The sequence below is a fragment of the Brachyhypopomus gauderio genome, unplaced genomic scaffold, assembly GCF_052324685.1.
Source record: "Brachyhypopomus gauderio isolate BG-103 unplaced genomic scaffold, BGAUD_0.2 sc94, whole genome shotgun sequence".
NCBI lineage: Eukaryota > Metazoa > Chordata > Actinopteri > Gymnotiformes > Hypopomidae > Brachyhypopomus > Brachyhypopomus gauderio.
In genome coordinates, this window is record NW_027506915.1 from 390,711 (window position 1) to 404,955 (window position 14,245).

General features: G+C 45.4%; 40 non-coding genes across 40 annotated transcripts; 26 read left to right on the forward strand and 14 right to left on the reverse strand.

The window, feature by feature from the left end:
• Positions 1–95: 95 nt before the first annotated feature.
• Positions 96–167, reverse strand: trnae-cuc (transfer RNA glutamic acid (anticodon CUC)). The gene has a single exon. It is a non-coding gene; the product is annotated as a tRNA-Glu (tRNA).
• A 204-nt stretch (positions 168–371) lies between these two features.
• trnak-uuu (transfer RNA lysine (anticodon UUU)) lies at positions 372–444 on the forward strand. Its single transcript has one exon. It is a non-coding gene; the product is annotated as a tRNA-Lys (tRNA).
• A 472-nt stretch (positions 445–916) lies between these two features.
• trnay-gua (transfer RNA tyrosine (anticodon GUA)) lies at positions 917–1,003 on the forward strand. Its single transcript is given in 2 exon segments — positions 917–953; positions 968–1,003. It is a non-coding gene; the product is annotated as a tRNA-Tyr (tRNA).
• Positions 1,004–1,066: 63 nt separating this feature from the next.
• trnae-cuc (transfer RNA glutamic acid (anticodon CUC)) lies at positions 1,067–1,138 on the reverse strand. Its single transcript has one exon. It is a non-coding gene; the product is annotated as a tRNA-Glu (tRNA).
• Positions 1,139–1,342: 204 nt separating this feature from the next.
• Positions 1,343–1,415, forward strand: trnak-uuu (transfer RNA lysine (anticodon UUU)). The gene has a single exon. It is a non-coding gene; the product is annotated as a tRNA-Lys (tRNA).
• A 473-nt stretch (positions 1,416–1,888) lies between these two features.
• On the forward strand, positions 1,889–1,975 carry trnay-gua (transfer RNA tyrosine (anticodon GUA)). Its single transcript is given in 2 exon segments — positions 1,889–1,925; positions 1,940–1,975. It is a non-coding gene; the product is annotated as a tRNA-Tyr (tRNA).
• A 63-nt stretch (positions 1,976–2,038) lies between these two features.
• Positions 2,039–2,110, reverse strand: trnae-cuc (transfer RNA glutamic acid (anticodon CUC)). The gene has a single exon. It is a non-coding gene; the product is annotated as a tRNA-Glu (tRNA).
• Positions 2,111–2,314: 204 nt separating this feature from the next.
• On the forward strand, positions 2,315–2,387 carry trnak-uuu (transfer RNA lysine (anticodon UUU)). Its single transcript has one exon. It is a non-coding gene; the product is annotated as a tRNA-Lys (tRNA).
• Positions 2,388–2,858: 471 nt separating this feature from the next.
• trnay-gua (transfer RNA tyrosine (anticodon GUA)) lies at positions 2,859–2,945 on the forward strand. Its single transcript is given in 2 exon segments — positions 2,859–2,895; positions 2,910–2,945. It is a non-coding gene; the product is annotated as a tRNA-Tyr (tRNA).
• Positions 2,946–3,008: 63 nt separating this feature from the next.
• trnae-cuc (transfer RNA glutamic acid (anticodon CUC)) lies at positions 3,009–3,080 on the reverse strand. Its single transcript has one exon. It is a non-coding gene; the product is annotated as a tRNA-Glu (tRNA).
• Positions 3,081–3,284: 204 nt separating this feature from the next.
• On the forward strand, positions 3,285–3,357 carry trnak-uuu (transfer RNA lysine (anticodon UUU)). The gene has a single exon. It is a non-coding gene; the product is annotated as a tRNA-Lys (tRNA).
• Positions 3,358–3,830: 473 nt separating this feature from the next.
• Positions 3,831–3,917, forward strand: trnay-gua (transfer RNA tyrosine (anticodon GUA)). Its single transcript is given in 2 exon segments — positions 3,831–3,867; positions 3,882–3,917. It is a non-coding gene; the product is annotated as a tRNA-Tyr (tRNA).
• A 63-nt stretch (positions 3,918–3,980) lies between these two features.
• Positions 3,981–4,052, reverse strand: trnae-cuc (transfer RNA glutamic acid (anticodon CUC)). Its single transcript has one exon. It is a non-coding gene; the product is annotated as a tRNA-Glu (tRNA).
• Positions 4,053–4,256: 204 nt separating this feature from the next.
• Positions 4,257–4,329, forward strand: trnak-uuu (transfer RNA lysine (anticodon UUU)). The gene has a single exon. It is a non-coding gene; the product is annotated as a tRNA-Lys (tRNA).
• Positions 4,330–4,802: 473 nt separating this feature from the next.
• On the forward strand, positions 4,803–4,889 carry trnay-gua (transfer RNA tyrosine (anticodon GUA)). The gene is given in 2 exon segments: positions 4,803–4,839; positions 4,854–4,889. It is a non-coding gene; the product is annotated as a tRNA-Tyr (tRNA).
• A 62-nt stretch (positions 4,890–4,951) lies between these two features.
• Positions 4,952–5,023, reverse strand: trnae-cuc (transfer RNA glutamic acid (anticodon CUC)). Its single transcript has one exon. It is a non-coding gene; the product is annotated as a tRNA-Glu (tRNA).
• Positions 5,024–5,771: 748 nt separating this feature from the next.
• trnay-gua (transfer RNA tyrosine (anticodon GUA)) lies at positions 5,772–5,858 on the forward strand. The gene is given in 2 exon segments: positions 5,772–5,808; positions 5,823–5,858. It is a non-coding gene; the product is annotated as a tRNA-Tyr (tRNA).
• Positions 5,859–6,197: 339 nt separating this feature from the next.
• trnak-uuu (transfer RNA lysine (anticodon UUU)) lies at positions 6,198–6,270 on the forward strand. Its single transcript has one exon. It is a non-coding gene; the product is annotated as a tRNA-Lys (tRNA).
• A 472-nt stretch (positions 6,271–6,742) lies between these two features.
• On the forward strand, positions 6,743–6,829 carry trnay-gua (transfer RNA tyrosine (anticodon GUA)). The gene is given in 2 exon segments: positions 6,743–6,779; positions 6,794–6,829. It is a non-coding gene; the product is annotated as a tRNA-Tyr (tRNA).
• A 63-nt stretch (positions 6,830–6,892) lies between these two features.
• On the reverse strand, positions 6,893–6,964 carry trnae-cuc (transfer RNA glutamic acid (anticodon CUC)). Its single transcript has one exon. It is a non-coding gene; the product is annotated as a tRNA-Glu (tRNA).
• A 750-nt stretch (positions 6,965–7,714) lies between these two features.
• Positions 7,715–7,801, forward strand: trnay-gua (transfer RNA tyrosine (anticodon GUA)). The gene is given in 2 exon segments: positions 7,715–7,751; positions 7,766–7,801. It is a non-coding gene; the product is annotated as a tRNA-Tyr (tRNA).
• Positions 7,802–7,864: 63 nt separating this feature from the next.
• On the reverse strand, positions 7,865–7,936 carry trnae-cuc (transfer RNA glutamic acid (anticodon CUC)). Its single transcript has one exon. It is a non-coding gene; the product is annotated as a tRNA-Glu (tRNA).
• Positions 7,937–8,140: 204 nt separating this feature from the next.
• Positions 8,141–8,213, forward strand: trnak-uuu (transfer RNA lysine (anticodon UUU)). Its single transcript has one exon. It is a non-coding gene; the product is annotated as a tRNA-Lys (tRNA).
• Positions 8,214–8,685: 472 nt separating this feature from the next.
• trnay-gua (transfer RNA tyrosine (anticodon GUA)) lies at positions 8,686–8,772 on the forward strand. Its single transcript is given in 2 exon segments — positions 8,686–8,722; positions 8,737–8,772. It is a non-coding gene; the product is annotated as a tRNA-Tyr (tRNA).
• A 63-nt stretch (positions 8,773–8,835) lies between these two features.
• On the reverse strand, positions 8,836–8,907 carry trnae-cuc (transfer RNA glutamic acid (anticodon CUC)). Its single transcript has one exon. It is a non-coding gene; the product is annotated as a tRNA-Glu (tRNA).
• Positions 8,908–9,111: 204 nt separating this feature from the next.
• trnak-uuu (transfer RNA lysine (anticodon UUU)) lies at positions 9,112–9,184 on the forward strand. Its single transcript has one exon. It is a non-coding gene; the product is annotated as a tRNA-Lys (tRNA).
• A 472-nt stretch (positions 9,185–9,656) lies between these two features.
• trnay-gua (transfer RNA tyrosine (anticodon GUA)) lies at positions 9,657–9,743 on the forward strand. Its single transcript is given in 2 exon segments — positions 9,657–9,693; positions 9,708–9,743. It is a non-coding gene; the product is annotated as a tRNA-Tyr (tRNA).
• A 63-nt stretch (positions 9,744–9,806) lies between these two features.
• trnae-cuc (transfer RNA glutamic acid (anticodon CUC)) lies at positions 9,807–9,878 on the reverse strand. Its single transcript has one exon. It is a non-coding gene; the product is annotated as a tRNA-Glu (tRNA).
• A 750-nt stretch (positions 9,879–10,628) lies between these two features.
• Positions 10,629–10,715, forward strand: trnay-gua (transfer RNA tyrosine (anticodon GUA)). Its single transcript is given in 2 exon segments — positions 10,629–10,665; positions 10,680–10,715. It is a non-coding gene; the product is annotated as a tRNA-Tyr (tRNA).
• A 63-nt stretch (positions 10,716–10,778) lies between these two features.
• Positions 10,779–10,850, reverse strand: trnae-cuc (transfer RNA glutamic acid (anticodon CUC)). The gene has a single exon. It is a non-coding gene; the product is annotated as a tRNA-Glu (tRNA).
• A 204-nt stretch (positions 10,851–11,054) lies between these two features.
• On the forward strand, positions 11,055–11,127 carry trnak-uuu (transfer RNA lysine (anticodon UUU)). The gene has a single exon. It is a non-coding gene; the product is annotated as a tRNA-Lys (tRNA).
• A 472-nt stretch (positions 11,128–11,599) lies between these two features.
• trnay-gua (transfer RNA tyrosine (anticodon GUA)) lies at positions 11,600–11,686 on the forward strand. The gene is given in 2 exon segments: positions 11,600–11,636; positions 11,651–11,686. It is a non-coding gene; the product is annotated as a tRNA-Tyr (tRNA).
• A 63-nt stretch (positions 11,687–11,749) lies between these two features.
• Positions 11,750–11,821, reverse strand: trnae-cuc (transfer RNA glutamic acid (anticodon CUC)). Its single transcript has one exon. It is a non-coding gene; the product is annotated as a tRNA-Glu (tRNA).
• A 204-nt stretch (positions 11,822–12,025) lies between these two features.
• trnak-uuu (transfer RNA lysine (anticodon UUU)) lies at positions 12,026–12,098 on the forward strand. The gene has a single exon. It is a non-coding gene; the product is annotated as a tRNA-Lys (tRNA).
• A 471-nt stretch (positions 12,099–12,569) lies between these two features.
• trnay-gua (transfer RNA tyrosine (anticodon GUA)) lies at positions 12,570–12,656 on the forward strand. The gene is given in 2 exon segments: positions 12,570–12,606; positions 12,621–12,656. It is a non-coding gene; the product is annotated as a tRNA-Tyr (tRNA).
• Positions 12,657–12,719: 63 nt separating this feature from the next.
• On the reverse strand, positions 12,720–12,791 carry trnae-cuc (transfer RNA glutamic acid (anticodon CUC)). Its single transcript has one exon. It is a non-coding gene; the product is annotated as a tRNA-Glu (tRNA).
• A 204-nt stretch (positions 12,792–12,995) lies between these two features.
• Positions 12,996–13,068, forward strand: trnak-uuu (transfer RNA lysine (anticodon UUU)). Its single transcript has one exon. It is a non-coding gene; the product is annotated as a tRNA-Lys (tRNA).
• A 472-nt stretch (positions 13,069–13,540) lies between these two features.
• trnay-gua (transfer RNA tyrosine (anticodon GUA)) lies at positions 13,541–13,627 on the forward strand. Its single transcript is given in 2 exon segments — positions 13,541–13,577; positions 13,592–13,627. It is a non-coding gene; the product is annotated as a tRNA-Tyr (tRNA).
• A 62-nt stretch (positions 13,628–13,689) lies between these two features.
• Positions 13,690–13,761, reverse strand: trnae-cuc (transfer RNA glutamic acid (anticodon CUC)). The gene has a single exon. It is a non-coding gene; the product is annotated as a tRNA-Glu (tRNA).
• A 204-nt stretch (positions 13,762–13,965) lies between these two features.
• Positions 13,966–14,038, forward strand: trnak-uuu (transfer RNA lysine (anticodon UUU)). Its single transcript has one exon. It is a non-coding gene; the product is annotated as a tRNA-Lys (tRNA).
• Positions 14,039–14,245: the final 207 nt, after the last annotated feature.

A 14,245-nucleotide genomic window follows, 5' to 3' on the forward strand; every position in this document is an offset into this window, starting at 1 on the left:
TTAGGCCACCGGTTCAAATCCGGTTCGAAGGAAGCTTCTTTTTTTTCCAGGATATTACTGCCTTTAATGTCATGATGAGCAAAAAGTTTTCTGTTTTCCCTGACCGGGAATCGAACCCGGGCCGCGGCGGTGAGAGCGCCGAATCCTAGCCACTAGACCATCAGGGACAGCGATGTTATGCTAATGGATGAAGGCCTTTACATGAGTTCTGGCTGGCAGTTATTCATGAGTGAAGAAAGACCAGAATGTGGGTTATTCGTGACCACACCAGAACATGTGGACCTTTTTGTGTCAAGACTGTCAAATGCTTCCCATGTCAGAGGTCAAGAATATCTGGACATGTTCTGAATCACAGAGCAAGGCTAAACGTAGCCTGGATAGCTCAGTCGGTAGAGCATCAGACTTTTAATCTGAGGGTCCAGGGTTCAAGTCCCTGTTCAGGCGTTGAACTTTACATGACCGTCAGCTCTTGAGCACCGTTCACTCATCGTCAGGCAGGCTTTTGGATTAAGCTGAACTTCCAGCTTTACGTCTGCCTACCTGTGACTTCCTTGTCATTAATTATTTTGTCTATGTCCTTGTTAATGATGACAAAAAAAACAACAATTAAAGCCACTCAGCCTTTCCTTTCTCTCTCTCTCTATGTGACATCACAATAGATTTTCTCAAAAAGCAATTCAAATTGTTCTAACCATTGGTGGGACCAACCCGTGGCCTTTTACCATCCATGTGTCCAAAATGCAGTACGCATGCCAATGTTGTTAACAGACATACGTGTTGGTAGCTCTACATGTCCAACTGGTACAGTGTGAGGTTTCCTCTTTGGTGGACCTTAAAGAGTTGAAAAAGCCACAACCGAACTGGTATCTTTGTCAACGTCCTTGTTTCTGGATCTATGCTGCATGTGCGTCAGAATCCTTCGGTAGCTCAGATGGTAGAGCGGAGGACTGTAGAGGTTAAAGCAGCAATCCTTAGGCCACCGGTTCAAATCCGGTTCGAAGGAAGCTTCTTTTTTTTCCAGGATATTACTGCCTTTAATGTCATGATGAGCAAAAAGTTTTCTGTTTTCCCTGACCGGGAATCGAACCCGGGCCGCGGCGGTGAGAGCGCCGAATCCTAGCCACTAGACCATCAGGGACAGCGATGTTATGCTAATGGATGAAGGCCTTTACATGAGTTCTGGCTGGCCGTTATTCATGAGTGAAGAAAGACCAGAATGTGGGTTATTCGTGACCACACCAGAACATGTGGACCTTTTTGTGTCAAGACTGTCAAATGCTTCCCATGTCAGAGGTCAAGAATATCTGGACATGTTCTGAATCACAGAGCAAGGCTAAACGTAGCCTGGATAGCTCAGTCGGTAGAGCATCAGACTTTTAATCTGAGGGTCCAGGGTTCAAGTCCCTGTTCAGGTGTTGAACTTTACATGACCGTCAGCTCTTGAGCACCGTTCACTCATCGTCAGGCAGGCTTTTGGATTAAGCTGAACTTCCAGCTTTACGTCTGCCTACCTGTGACTTCCTTGTCATTAATTCTTTTGTCTATGTCCTTGTTAATGATGACAAAAAAAAACACCAATTAAAGCCACTCAGCCTTTCCTTTCTCTCTCTCTCTATGTGACATCACAATAGATTTTCTCAAAAAGCAATTCAAATTGTTCTAACCATTGGTGGGACCAACCCGTGGCCTTTTACCATCCACGTGTCCAAAATGCAGTACGCATGCCAATGTTGTTAACAGACATACGTGTTGGTAGCTCTACATGTCCAACTGGTACAGTGTGAGGTTTCCTCTTTGGTGGACCTTAAAGAGTTGAAAAAGCCACAACCGAACTGGTATCTTTGTCAACGTCCTTGTTTCTGGATCTATGCTGCATGTGCGTCAGAATCCTTCGGTAGCTCAGATGGTAGAGCGGAGGACTGTAGAGGTTAAAGCAGCAATCCTTAGGCCACCGGTTCAAATCCGGTTCGAAGGAAGCTTCTTTTTTTTCCAGGATATTACTGCCTTTAATGTCATGATGAGCAAAAAGTTTTCTGTTTTCCCTGACCGGGAATCGAACCCGGGCCGCGGCGGTGAGAGCGCCGAATCCTAGCCACTAGACCATCAGGGACAGCGATGTTATGCTAATGGATGAAGGCCTTTACATGAGTTCTGGCTGGCCGTTATTCATGAGTGAAGAAAGACCAGAATGTGGGTTATTCGTGACCACACCAGAACATGTGGACCTTTTTGTGTCAAGACTGTCAAATGCTTCCCATGTCAGAGGTCAAGAATATCTGGACATGTTCTGAATCACAGAGCAAGGCTAAACGTAGCCTGGATAGCTCAGTTGGTAGAGCATCAGACTTTTAATCTGAGTGTCCAGGGTTCAAGTCCCTGTTCAGGCATTGAACTTTACATGACCGTCAGCTCTTGAGCACCGTTCACTCATCGTCAGGCAGGCTTTTGGATTAAGCTGAACTTCCAGCTTTACGTCTGCCTACCTGTGACTTCCTTGTCATTAATTATTTTGTCTATGTCCTTGTTAATGATGACAAAAAAACACCAATTAAAGCCACTCAGCCTTTCCTTTCTCTCTCTCTCTATGTGACATCACAATAGATTTTCTCAAAAAGCAATTCAAATTGTTCTAACCATTGGTGGGACCAACCCGTGGCCTTTTACCATCCACGTGTCCAAAATGCAGTACGCATGCCAATGTTGTTAACAGACATACGTGTTGGTAGCTCTACATGTCCAACTGGTACAGTGTGAGGTTTCCTCTTTGGTGGACCTTAAAGAGTTGAAAAAGCCACAACCAAACTGGTATCTTTGTCAACGTCCTTGTTTCTGGATCTATGCTGCATGTGAGTCAGAATCCTTCGGTAGCTCAGATGGTAGAGCGGAGGACTGTAGAGGTTAAAGCAGCAATCCTTAGGCCACCGGTTCAAATCCGGTTCGAAGGAAGCTTCTTTTTTTTCCAGGATATTACTGCCTTTAATGTCATGATGAGCAAAAAGTTTTCTGTTTTCCCTGACCGGGAATCGAACCCGGGCCGCGGCGGTGAGAGCGCCGAATCCTAGCCACTAGACCATCAGGGACAGCGATGTTATGCTAATGGATGAAGGCCTTTACATGAGTTCTGGCTGGCCGTTATTCATGAGTGAAGAAAGACCAGAATGTGGGTTATTCGTGACCACACCAGAACATGTGGACCTTTTTGTGTCAAGACTGTCAAATGCTTCCCATGTCAGAGGTCAAGAATATCTGGACATGTTCTGAATCACAGAGCAAGGCTAAACGTAGCCTGGATAGCTCAGTCGGTAGAGCATCAGACTTTTAATCTGAGGGTCCAGGGTTCAAGTCCCTGTTCAGGCGTTGAACTTTACATGACCGTCAGCTCTTGAGCACCGTTCACTCATCGTCAGGCAGGCTTTTGGATTAAGCTGAACTTCCAGCTTTACGTCTGCCTACCTGTGACTTCCTTGTCATTAATTCTTTTGTCTATGTCCTTGTTAATGATGACAAAAAAAAACACCAATTAAAGCCACTCAGCCTTTCCTTTCTCTCTCTCTCTATGTGACATCACAATAGATTTTCTCAAAAAGCAATTCAAATTGTTCTAACCATTGGTGGGACCAACCCGTGGCCTTTTACCATCCACGTGTCCAAAATGCAGTACGCATGCCAATGTTGTTAACAGACATACGTGTTGGTAGCTCTACATGTCCAACTGGTACAGTGTGAGGTTTCCTCTTTGGTGGACCTTAAAGAGTTGAAAAAGCCACAACCGAACTGGTATCTTTGTCAACGTCCTTGTTTCTGGATCTATGCTGCATGTGCGTCAGAATCCTTCGGTAGCTCAGATGGTAGAGCGGAGGACTGTAGAGGTTAAAGCAGCAATCCTTAGGCCACCGGTTCAAATCCGGTTCGAAGGAAGCTTCTTTTTTTTCCAGGATATTACTGCCTTTAATGTCATGATGAGCAAAAAGTTTTCTGTTTTCCCTGACCGGGAATCGAACCCGGGCCGCGGCGGTGAGAGCGCCGAATCCTAGCCACTAGACCATCAGGGACAGCGATGTTATGCTAATGGATGAAGGCCTTTACATGAGTTCTGGCTGGCCGTTATTCATGAGTGAAGAAAGACCAGAATGTGGGTTATTCGTGACCACACCAGAACATGTGGACCTTTTTGTGTCAAGACTGTCAAATGCTTCCCATGTCAGAGGTCAAGAATATCTGGACATGTTCTGAATCACAGAGCAAGGCTAAACGTAGCCTGGATAGCTCAGTCGGTAGAGCATCAGACTTTTAATCTGAGGGTCCAGGGTTCAAGTCCCTGTTCAGGTGTTGAACTTTACATGACCGTCAGCTCTTGAGCACCGTTCACTCATCGTCAGGCAGGCTTTTGGATTAAGCTGAACTTCCAGCTTTACGTCTGCCTACCTGTGACTTCCTTGTCATTAATTCTTTTGTCTATGTCCTTGTTAATGATGACAAAAAAAAACACCAATTAAAGCCACTCAGCCTTTCCTTTCTCTCTCTCTCTATGTGACATCACAATAGATTTTCTCAAAAAGCAATTCAAATTGTTCTAACCATTGGTGGGACCAACCCGTGGCCTTTTACCATCCACGTGTCCAAAATGCAGTACGCATGCCAATGTTGTTAACAGACATACGTGTTGGTAGCTCTACATGTCCAACTGGTACAGTGTGAGGTTTCCTCTTTGGTGGACCTTAAAGAGTTGAAAAAGCCACAACCGAACTGGTATCTTTGTCAACGTCCTTGTTTCTGGATCTATGCTGCATGTGCGTCAGAATCCTTCGGTAGCTCAGATGGTAGAGCGGAGGACTGTAGAGGTTAAAGCAGCAATCCTTAGGCCACCGGTTCAAATCCGGTTCGAAGGAAGCTTCTTTTTTTCCAGGATATTACTGCCTTTAATGTCATGATGAGCAAAAAGTTTTCTGTTTTCCCTGACCGGGAATCGAACCCGGGCCGCGGCGGTGAGAGCGCCGAATCCTAGCCACTAGACCATCAGGGACAGCGATGTTATGCTAATGGATGAAGGCCTTTACATGAGTTCTGGCTGGCCGTTATTCATGAGTGAAGAAAGACCAGAATGTGGGTTATTCGTGACCACACCAGAACATGTGGACCTTTTTGTGTCAAGACTGTCAAATGCTTCCCATGTCAGAGGTCAAGAATATCTGGACATGTTCTGAATCACAGAGCAAGGCTAAACGTAGCCTGGATAGCTCAGTTGGTAGAGCATCTGACTTTTAATCTGAGTGTCCAGGGTTCAAGTCCCTGTTCAGGCATTGAACTTTACATGACCGTCAGCTCTTGAGCACCGTTCACTCATCGTCAGGCAGGCTTTTGGATTAAGCTGAACTTCCAGCTTTACGTCTGCCTACCTGTGACTTCCTTGTCATTAATTATTTTGTCTATGTCCTTGTTAATGATGACAAAAAAACACCAATTAAAGCCACTCAGCCTTTCCTTTCTCTCTCTCTCTATGTGACATCACAATAGATTTTCTCAAAAAGCAATTCAAATTGTTCTAACCATTGGTGGGACCAACCCGTGGCCTTTTACCATCCACGTGTCCAAAATGCAGTACGCATGCCAATGTTGTTAACAGACATACGTGTTGGTAGCTCTACATGTCCAACTGGTACAGTGTGAGGTTTCCTCTTTGGTGGACCCTAAAGAGTTGAAAAAGCCACAACCGAACTGGTATCTTTGTCAACATCCTTGTTTCTGGATCTATGCTGCATGTGCGTCAGAATCCTTCGGTAGCTCAGATGGTAGAGCGGAGGACTGTAGAGGTTAAAGCAGCAATCCTTAGGCCACCGGTTCAAATCCGGTTCGAAGGAAGCTTCTTTTTTTTCCAGGATATTACTGCCTTTAATGTCATGATGAGCAAAAAGTTTTCTGTTTTCCCTGACCGGGAATCGAACCCGGGCCGCGGTGGTGAGAGCGCCGAATCCTAGCCACTAGACCATCAGGGACAGCGATGTTATGCTAATGGATGAAGGCCTTTACATGAGTTCTGGCTGGCAGTTATTCATGAGTGAAGAAAGACCAGAATGTGGGTTATTCGTGACCACACCAGAACATGTGGACCTTTTTGTGTCAAGACTGTCAAATGCTTCCCATGTCAGAGGTCAAGAATATCTGGACATGTTCTGAATCACAGAGCAAGGCTAAACGTAGCCTGGATAGCTCAGTCGGTAGAGCATCAGACTTTTAATCTGAGGGTCCAGGGTTCAAGTCCCTGTTCAGGCGTTGAACTTTACATGACCGTCAGCTCTTGAGCACCGTTCACTCATCGTCAGGCAGGCTTTTGGATTAAGCTGAACTTCCAGCTTTACGTCTGCCTACCTGTGACTTCCTTGTCATTAATTATTTTGTCTATGTCCTTGTTAATGATGACAAAAAAAACAACAATTAAAGCCACTCAGCCTTTCCTTTCTCTCTCTCTCTATGTGACATCACAATAGATTTTCTCAAAAAGCAATTCAAATTGTTCTAACCATTGGTGGGACCAACCCGTGGCCTTTTACCATCCACGTGTCCAAAATGCAGTACGCATGCCAATGTTGTTAACAGACATACGTGTTGGTAGCTCTACATGTCCAACTGGTACAGTGTGAGGTTTCCTCTTTGGTGGACCTTAAAGAGTTGAAAAAGCCACAACCGAACTGGTATCTTTGTCAACGTCCTTGTTTCTGGATCTATGCTGCATGTGCGTCAGAATCCTTCGGTAGCTCAGATGGTAGAGCGGAGGACTGTAGAGGTTAAAGCAGCAATCCTTAGGCCACCGGTTCAAATCCGGTTCGAAGGAAGCTTCTTTTTTTTCCAGGATATTACTGCCTTTAATGTCATGATGAGCAAAAAGTTTTCTGTTTTCCCTGACCGGGAATCGAACCCGGGCCACGGCGGTGAGAGCGCCGAATCCTAGCCACTAGACCATCAGGGACAGCGATGTTATGCTAATGGATGAAGGCCTTTACATGAGTTCTGGCTGGCCGTTATTCATGAGTGAAGAAAGACCAGAATGTGGGTTATTCGTGACCACACCAGAACATGTGGACCTTTTTGTGTCAAGACTGTCAAATGCTTCCCATGTCAGAGGTCAAGAATATCTGGACATGTTCTGAATCACAGAGCAAGGCTAAACGTATCCTGGATAGCTCAGTCGGTAGAGCATCAGACTTTTAATCTGAGGGTCCAGGGTTCAAGTCCCTGTTCAGGTGTTGAACTTTACATGACCGTCAGCTCTTGAGCACCGTTCACTCATCGTCAGGCAGGCTTTTGGATTAAGCTGAACTTCCAGCTTTACGTCTGCCTACCTGTGACTTCCTTGTCATTAATTCTTTTGTCTATGTCCTTGTTAATGATGACAAAAAAAAACACCAATTAAAGCCACTCAGCCTTTCCTTTCTCTCTCTCTCTATGTGACATCACAATAGATTTTCTCAAAAAGCAATTCAAATTGTTCTAACCATTGGTGGGACCAACCCGTGGCCTTTTACCATCCACGTGTCCAAAATGCAGTACGCATGCCAATGTTGTTAACAGACATACGTGTTGGTAGCTCTACATGTCCAACTGGTACAGTGTGAGGTTTCCTCTTTGGTGGACCTTAAAGAGTTGAAAAAGCCACAACCGAACTGGTATCTTTGTCAACGTCCTTGTTTCTGGATCTATGCTGCATGTGCGTCAGAATCCTTCGGTAGCTCAGATGGTAGAGCGGAGGACTGTAGAGGTTAAAGCAGCAATCCTTAGGCCACCGGTTCAAATCCGGTTCGAAGGAAGCTTCTTTTTTTTCCAGGATATTACTGCCTTTAATGTCATGATGAGCAAAAAGTTTTCTGTTTTCCCTGACCGGGAATCGAACCCGGGCCGCGGCGGTGAGAGCGCCGAATCCTAGCCACTAGACCATCAGGGACAGCGATGTTATGCTAATGGATGAAGGCCTTTACATGAGTTCTGGCTGGCCGTTATTCATGAGTGAAGAAAGACCAGAATGTGGGTTATTCGTGACCACACCAGAACATGTGGACCTTTTTGTGTCAAGACTGTCAAATGCTTCCCATGTCAGAGGTCAAGAATATCTGGACATGTTCTGAATCACAGAGCAAGGCTAAACGTAGCCTGGATAGCTCAGTCGGTAGAGCATCAGACTTTTAATCTGAGGGTCCAGGGTTCAAGTCCCTGTTCAGGCGTTGAACTTTACATGACCGTCAGCTCTTGAGCACCGTTCACTCATCGTCAGGCAGGCTTTTGGATTAAGCTGAACTTCCAGCTTTACGTCTGCCTACCTGTGACTTCCTTGTCATTAATTCTTTTGTCTATGTCCTTGTTAATGATGACAAAAAAAACACCAATTAAAGCCACTCAGCCTTTCCTTTCTCTCTCTCTCTATGTGACATCACAATAGATTTTCTCAAAAAGCAATTCAAATTGTTCTAACCATTGGTGGGACCAACCCGTGGCCTTTTACCATCCACGTGTCCAAAATGCAGTACGCATGCCAATGTTGTTAACAGACATACGTGTTGGTAGCTCTACATGTCCAACTGGTACAGTGTGAGGTTTCCTCTTTGGTGGACCCTAAAGAGTTGAAAAAGCCACAACCGAACTGGTATCTTTGTCAACATCCTTGTTTCTGGATCTATGCTGCATGTGCGTCAGAATCCTTCGGTAGCTCAGATGGTAGAGCGGAGGACTGTAGAGGTTAAAGCAGCAATCCTTAGGCCACCGGTTCAAATCCGGTTCGAAGGAAGCTTCTTTTTTTTCCAGGATATTACTGCCTTTAATGTCATGATGAGCAAAAAGTTTTCTGTTTTCCCTGACCGGGAATCGAACCCGGGCCGCGGCGGTGAGAGCGCCGAATCCTAGCCACTAGACCATCAGGGACAGCGATGTTATGCTAATGGATGAAGGCCTTTACATGAGTTCTGGCTGGCAGTTATTCATGAGTGAAGAAAGACCAGAATGTGGGTTATTCGTGACCACACCAGAACATGTGGACCTTTTTGTGTCAAGACTGTCAAATGCTTCCCATGTCAGAGGTCAAGAATATCTGGACATGTTCTGAATCACAGAGCAAGGCTAAACGTAGCCTGGATAGCTCAGTCGGTAGAGCATCAGACTTTTAATCTGAGGGTCCAGGGTTCAAGTCCCTGTTCAGGCGTTGAACTTTACATGACCGTCAGCTCTTGAGCACCGTTCACTCATCGTCAGGCAGGCTTTTGGATTAAGCTGAACTTCCAGCTTTACGTCTGCCTACCTGTGACTTCCTTGTCATTAATTATTTTGTCTATGTCCTTGTTAATGATGACAAAAAAAACAACAATTAAAGCCACTCAGCCTTTCCTTTCTCTCTCTCTCTATGTGACATCACAATAGATTTTCTCAAAAAGCAATTCAAATTGTTCTAACCATTGGTGGGACCAACCCGTGGCCTTTTACCATCCACGTGTCCAAAATGCAGTACGCATGCCAATGTTGTTAACAGACATACGTGTTGGTAGCTCTACATGTCCAACTGGTACAGTGTGAGGTTTCCTCTTTGGTGGACCTTAAAGAGTTGAAAAAGCCACAACCGAACTGGTATCTTTGTCAACGTCCTTGTTTCTGGATCTATGCTGCATGTGCGTCAGAATCCTTCGGTAGCTCAGATGGTAGAGCGGAGGACTGTAGAGGTTAAAGCAGCAATCCTTAGGCCACCGGTTCAAATCCGGTTCGAAGGAAGCTTCTTTTTTTTCCAGGATATTACTGCCTTTAATGTCATGATGAGCAAAAAGTTTTCTGTTTTCCCTGACCGGGAATCGAACCCGGGCCACGGCGGTGAGAGCGCCGAATCCTAGCCACTAGACCATCAGGGACAGCGATGTTATGCTAATGGATGAAGGCCTTTACATGAGTTCTGGCTGGCCGTTATTCATGAGTGAAGAAAGACCAGAATGTGGGTTATTCGTGACCACACCAGAACATGTGGACCTTTTTGTGTCAAGACTGTCAAATGCTTCCCATGTCAGAGGTCAAGAATATCTGGACATGTTCTGAATCACAGAGCAAGGCTAAACGTATCCTGGATAGCTCAGTCGGTAGAGCATCAGACTTTTAATCTGAGGGTCCAGGGTTCAAGTCCCTGTTCAGGTGTTGAACTTTACATGACCGTCAGCTCTTGAGCACCGTTCACTCATCGTCAGGCAGGCTTTTGGATTAAGCTGAACTTCCAGCTTTACGTCTGCCTACCTGTGACTTCCTTGTCATTAATTCTTTTGTCTATGTCCTTGTTAATGATGACAAAAAAAAACACCAATTAAAGCCACTCAGCCTTTCCTTTCTCTCTCTCTCTATGTGACATCACAATAGATTTTCTCAAAAAGCAATTCAAATTGTTCTAACCATTGGTGGGACCAACCCGTGGCCTTTTACCATCCACGTGTCCAAAATGCAGTACGCATGCCAATGTTGTTAACAGACATACGTGTTGGTAGCTCTACATGTCCAACTGGTACAGTGTGAGGTTTCCTCTTTGGTGGACCTTAAAGAGTTGAAAAAGCCACAACCGAACTGGTATCTTTGTCAACGTCCTTGTTTCTGGATCTATGCTGCATGTGCGTCAGAATCCTTCGGTAGCTCAGATGGTAGAGCGGAGGACTGTAGAGGTTAAAGCAGCAATCCTTAGGCCACCGGTTCAAATCCGGTTCGAAGGAAGCTTCTTTTTTTTCCAGGATATTACTGCCTTTAATGTCATGATGAGCAAAAAGTTTTCTGTTTTCCCTGACCGGGAATCGAACCCGGGCCGCGGCGGTGAGAGCGCCGAATCCTAGCCACTAGACCATCAGGGACAGCGATGTTATGCTAATGGATGAAGGCCTTTACATGAGTTCTGGCTGGCCGTTATTCATGAGTGAAGAAAGACCAGAATGTGGGTTATTCGTGACCACACCAGAACATGTGGACCTTTTTGTGTCAAGACTGTCAAATGCTTCCCATGTCAGAGGTCAAGAATATCTGGACATGTTCTGAATCACAGAGCAAGGCTAAACGTAGCCTGGATAGCTCAGTCGGTAGAGCATCAGACTTTTAATCTGAGGGTCCAGGGTTCAAGTCCCTGTTCAGGCGTTGAACTTTACATGACCGTCAGCTCTTGAGCACCGTTCACTCATCGTCAGGCAGGCTTTTGGATTAAGCTGAACTTCCAGCTTTACGTCTGCCTACCTGTGACTTCCTTGTCATTAATTCTTTTGTCTATGTCCTTGTTAATGATGACAAAAAAAACACCAATTAAAGCCACTCAGCCTTTCCTTTCTCTCTCTCTCTATGTGACATCACAATAGATTTTCTCAAAAAGCAATTCAAATTGTTCTAACCATTGGTGGGACCAACCCGTGGCCTTTTACCATCCACGTGTCCAAAATGCAGTACGCATGCCAATGTTGTTAACAGACATACGTGTTGGTAGCTCTACATGTCCAACTGGTACAGTGTGAGGTTTCCTCTTTGGTGGACCTTAAAGAGTTGAAAAAGCCACAACCGAACTGGTATCTTTGTCAACGTCCTTGTTTCTGGATCTATGCTGCATGTGCGTCAGAATCCTTCGGTAGCTCAGATGGTAGAGCGGAGGACTGTAGAGGTTAAAGCAGCAATCCTTAGGCCACCGGTTCAAATCCGGTTCGAAGGAAGCTTCTTTTTTTTCCAGGATATTACTGCCTTTAATGTCATGATGAGCAAAAAGTTTTCTGTTTTCCCTGACCGGGAATCGAACCCGGGCCGCGGCGGTGAGAGCGCCGAATCCTAGCCACTAGACCATCAGGGACAGCGATGTTATGCTAATGGATGAAGGCCTTTACATGAGTTCTGGCTGGCCGTTATTCATGAGTGAAGAAAGACCAGAATGTGGGTTATTCGTGACCACACCAGAACATGTGGACCTTTTTGTGTCAAGACTGTCAAATGCTTCCCATGTCAGAGGTCAAGAATATCTGGACATGTTCTGAATCACAGAGCAAGGCTAAACGTAGCCTGGATAGCTCAGTTGGTAGAGCATCAGACTTTTAATCTGAGTGTCCAGGGTTCAAGTCCCTGTTCAGGCATTGAACTTTACATGACCGTCAGCTCTTGAGCACCGTTCACTCATCGTCAGGCAGGCTTTTGGATTAAGCTGAACTTCCAGCTTTACGTCTGCCTACCTGTGACTTCCTTGTCATTAATTATTTTGTCTATGTCCTTGTTAATGATGACAAAAAAACACCAATTAAAGCCACTCAGCCTTTCCTTTCTCTCTCTCTCTATGTGACATCACAATAGATTTTCTCAAAAAGCAATTCAAATTGTTCTAACCATTGGTGGGACCAACCCGTGGCCTTTTACCATCCACGTGTCCAAAATGCAGTACGCATGCCAATGTTGTTAACAGACATACGTGTTGGTAGCTCTACATGTCCAACTGGTACAGTGTGAGGTTTCCTCTTTGGTGGACCCTAAAGAGTTGAAAAAGCCACAACCGAACTGGTATCTTTGTCAACATCCTTGTTTCTGGATCTATGCTGCATGTGCGTCAGAATCCTTCGGTAGCTCAGATGGTAGAGCGGAGGACTGTAGAGGTTAAAGCAGCAATCCTTAGGCCACCGGTTCAAATCCGGTTCGAAGGAAGCTTCTTTTTTTTCCAGGATATTACTGCCTTTAATGTCATGATGAGCAAAAAGTTTTCTGTTTTCCCTGACCGGGAATCGAACCCGGGCCGCGGCGGTGAGAGCGCCGAATCCTAGCCACTAGACCATCAGGGACAGCGATGTTATGCTAATGGATGAAGGCCTTTACATGAGTTCTGGCTGGCAGTTATTCATGAGTGAAGAAAGACCAGAATGTGGGTTATTCGTGACCACACCAGAACATGTGGACCTTTTTGTGTCAAGACTGTCAAATGCTTCCCATGTCAGAGGTCAAGAATATCTGGACATGTTCTGAATCACAGAGCAAGGCTAAACGTAGCCTGGATAGCTCAGTCGGTAGAGCATCAGACTTTTAATCTGAGGGTCCAGGGTTCAAGTCCCTGTTCAGGCGTTGAACTTTACATGACCGTCAGCTCTTGAGCACCGTTCACTCATCGTCAGGCAGGCTTTTGGATTAAGCTGAACTTCCAGCTTTACGTCTGCCTACCTGTGACTTCCTTGTCATTAATTATTTTGTCTATGTCCTTGTTAATGATGACAAAAAAAACAACAATTAAAGCCACTCAGCCTTTCCTTTCTCTCTCTCTCTATGTGACATCACAATAGATTTTCTCAAAAAGCAATTCAAATTGTTCTAACCATTGGTGGGACCAACCCGTGGCCTTTTACCATCCACGTGTCCAAAATGCAGTACGCATGCCAATGTTGTTAACAGACATACGTGTTGGTAGCTCTACATGTCCAACTGGTACAGTGTGAGGTTTCCTCTTTGGTGGACCTTAAAGAGTTGAAAAAGCCACAACCGAACTGGTATCTTTGTCAACGTCCTTGTTTCTGGATCTATGCTGCATGTGCGTCAGAATCCTTCGGTAGCTCAGATGGTAGAGCGGAGGACTGTAGAGGTTAAAGCAGCAATCCTTAGGCCACCGGTTCAAATCCGGTTCGAAGGAAGCTTCTTTTTTTCCAGGATATTACTGCCTTTAATGTCATGATGAGCAAAAAGTTTTCTGTTTTCCCTGACCGGGAATCGAACCCGGGCCGCGGCGGTGAGAGCGCCGAATCCTAGCCACTAGACCATCAGGGACAGCGATGTTATGCTAATGGATGAAGGCCTTTACATGAGTTCTGGCTGGCCGTTATTCATGAGTGAAGAAAGACCAGAATGTGGGTTATTCGTGACCACACCAGAACATGTGGACCTTTTTGTGTCAAGACTGTCAAATGCTTCCCATGTCAGAGGTCAAGAATATCTGGACATGTTCTGAATCACAGAGCAAGGCTAAACGTAGCCTGGATAGCTCAGTCGGTAGAGCATCAGACTTTTAATCTGAGGGTCCAGGGTTCAAGTCCCTGTTCAGGTGTTGAACTTTACATGACCGTCAGCTCTTGAGCACCGTTCACTCATCGTCAGGCAGGCTTTTGGATTAAGCTGAACTTCCAGCTTTACGTCTGCCTACCTGTGACTTCCTTGTCATTAATTCTTTTGTCTATGTCCTTGTTAATGATGACAAAAAAAAACACCAATTAAAGCCACTCAGCCTTTCCTTTCTCTCTCTCTCTATGTGACA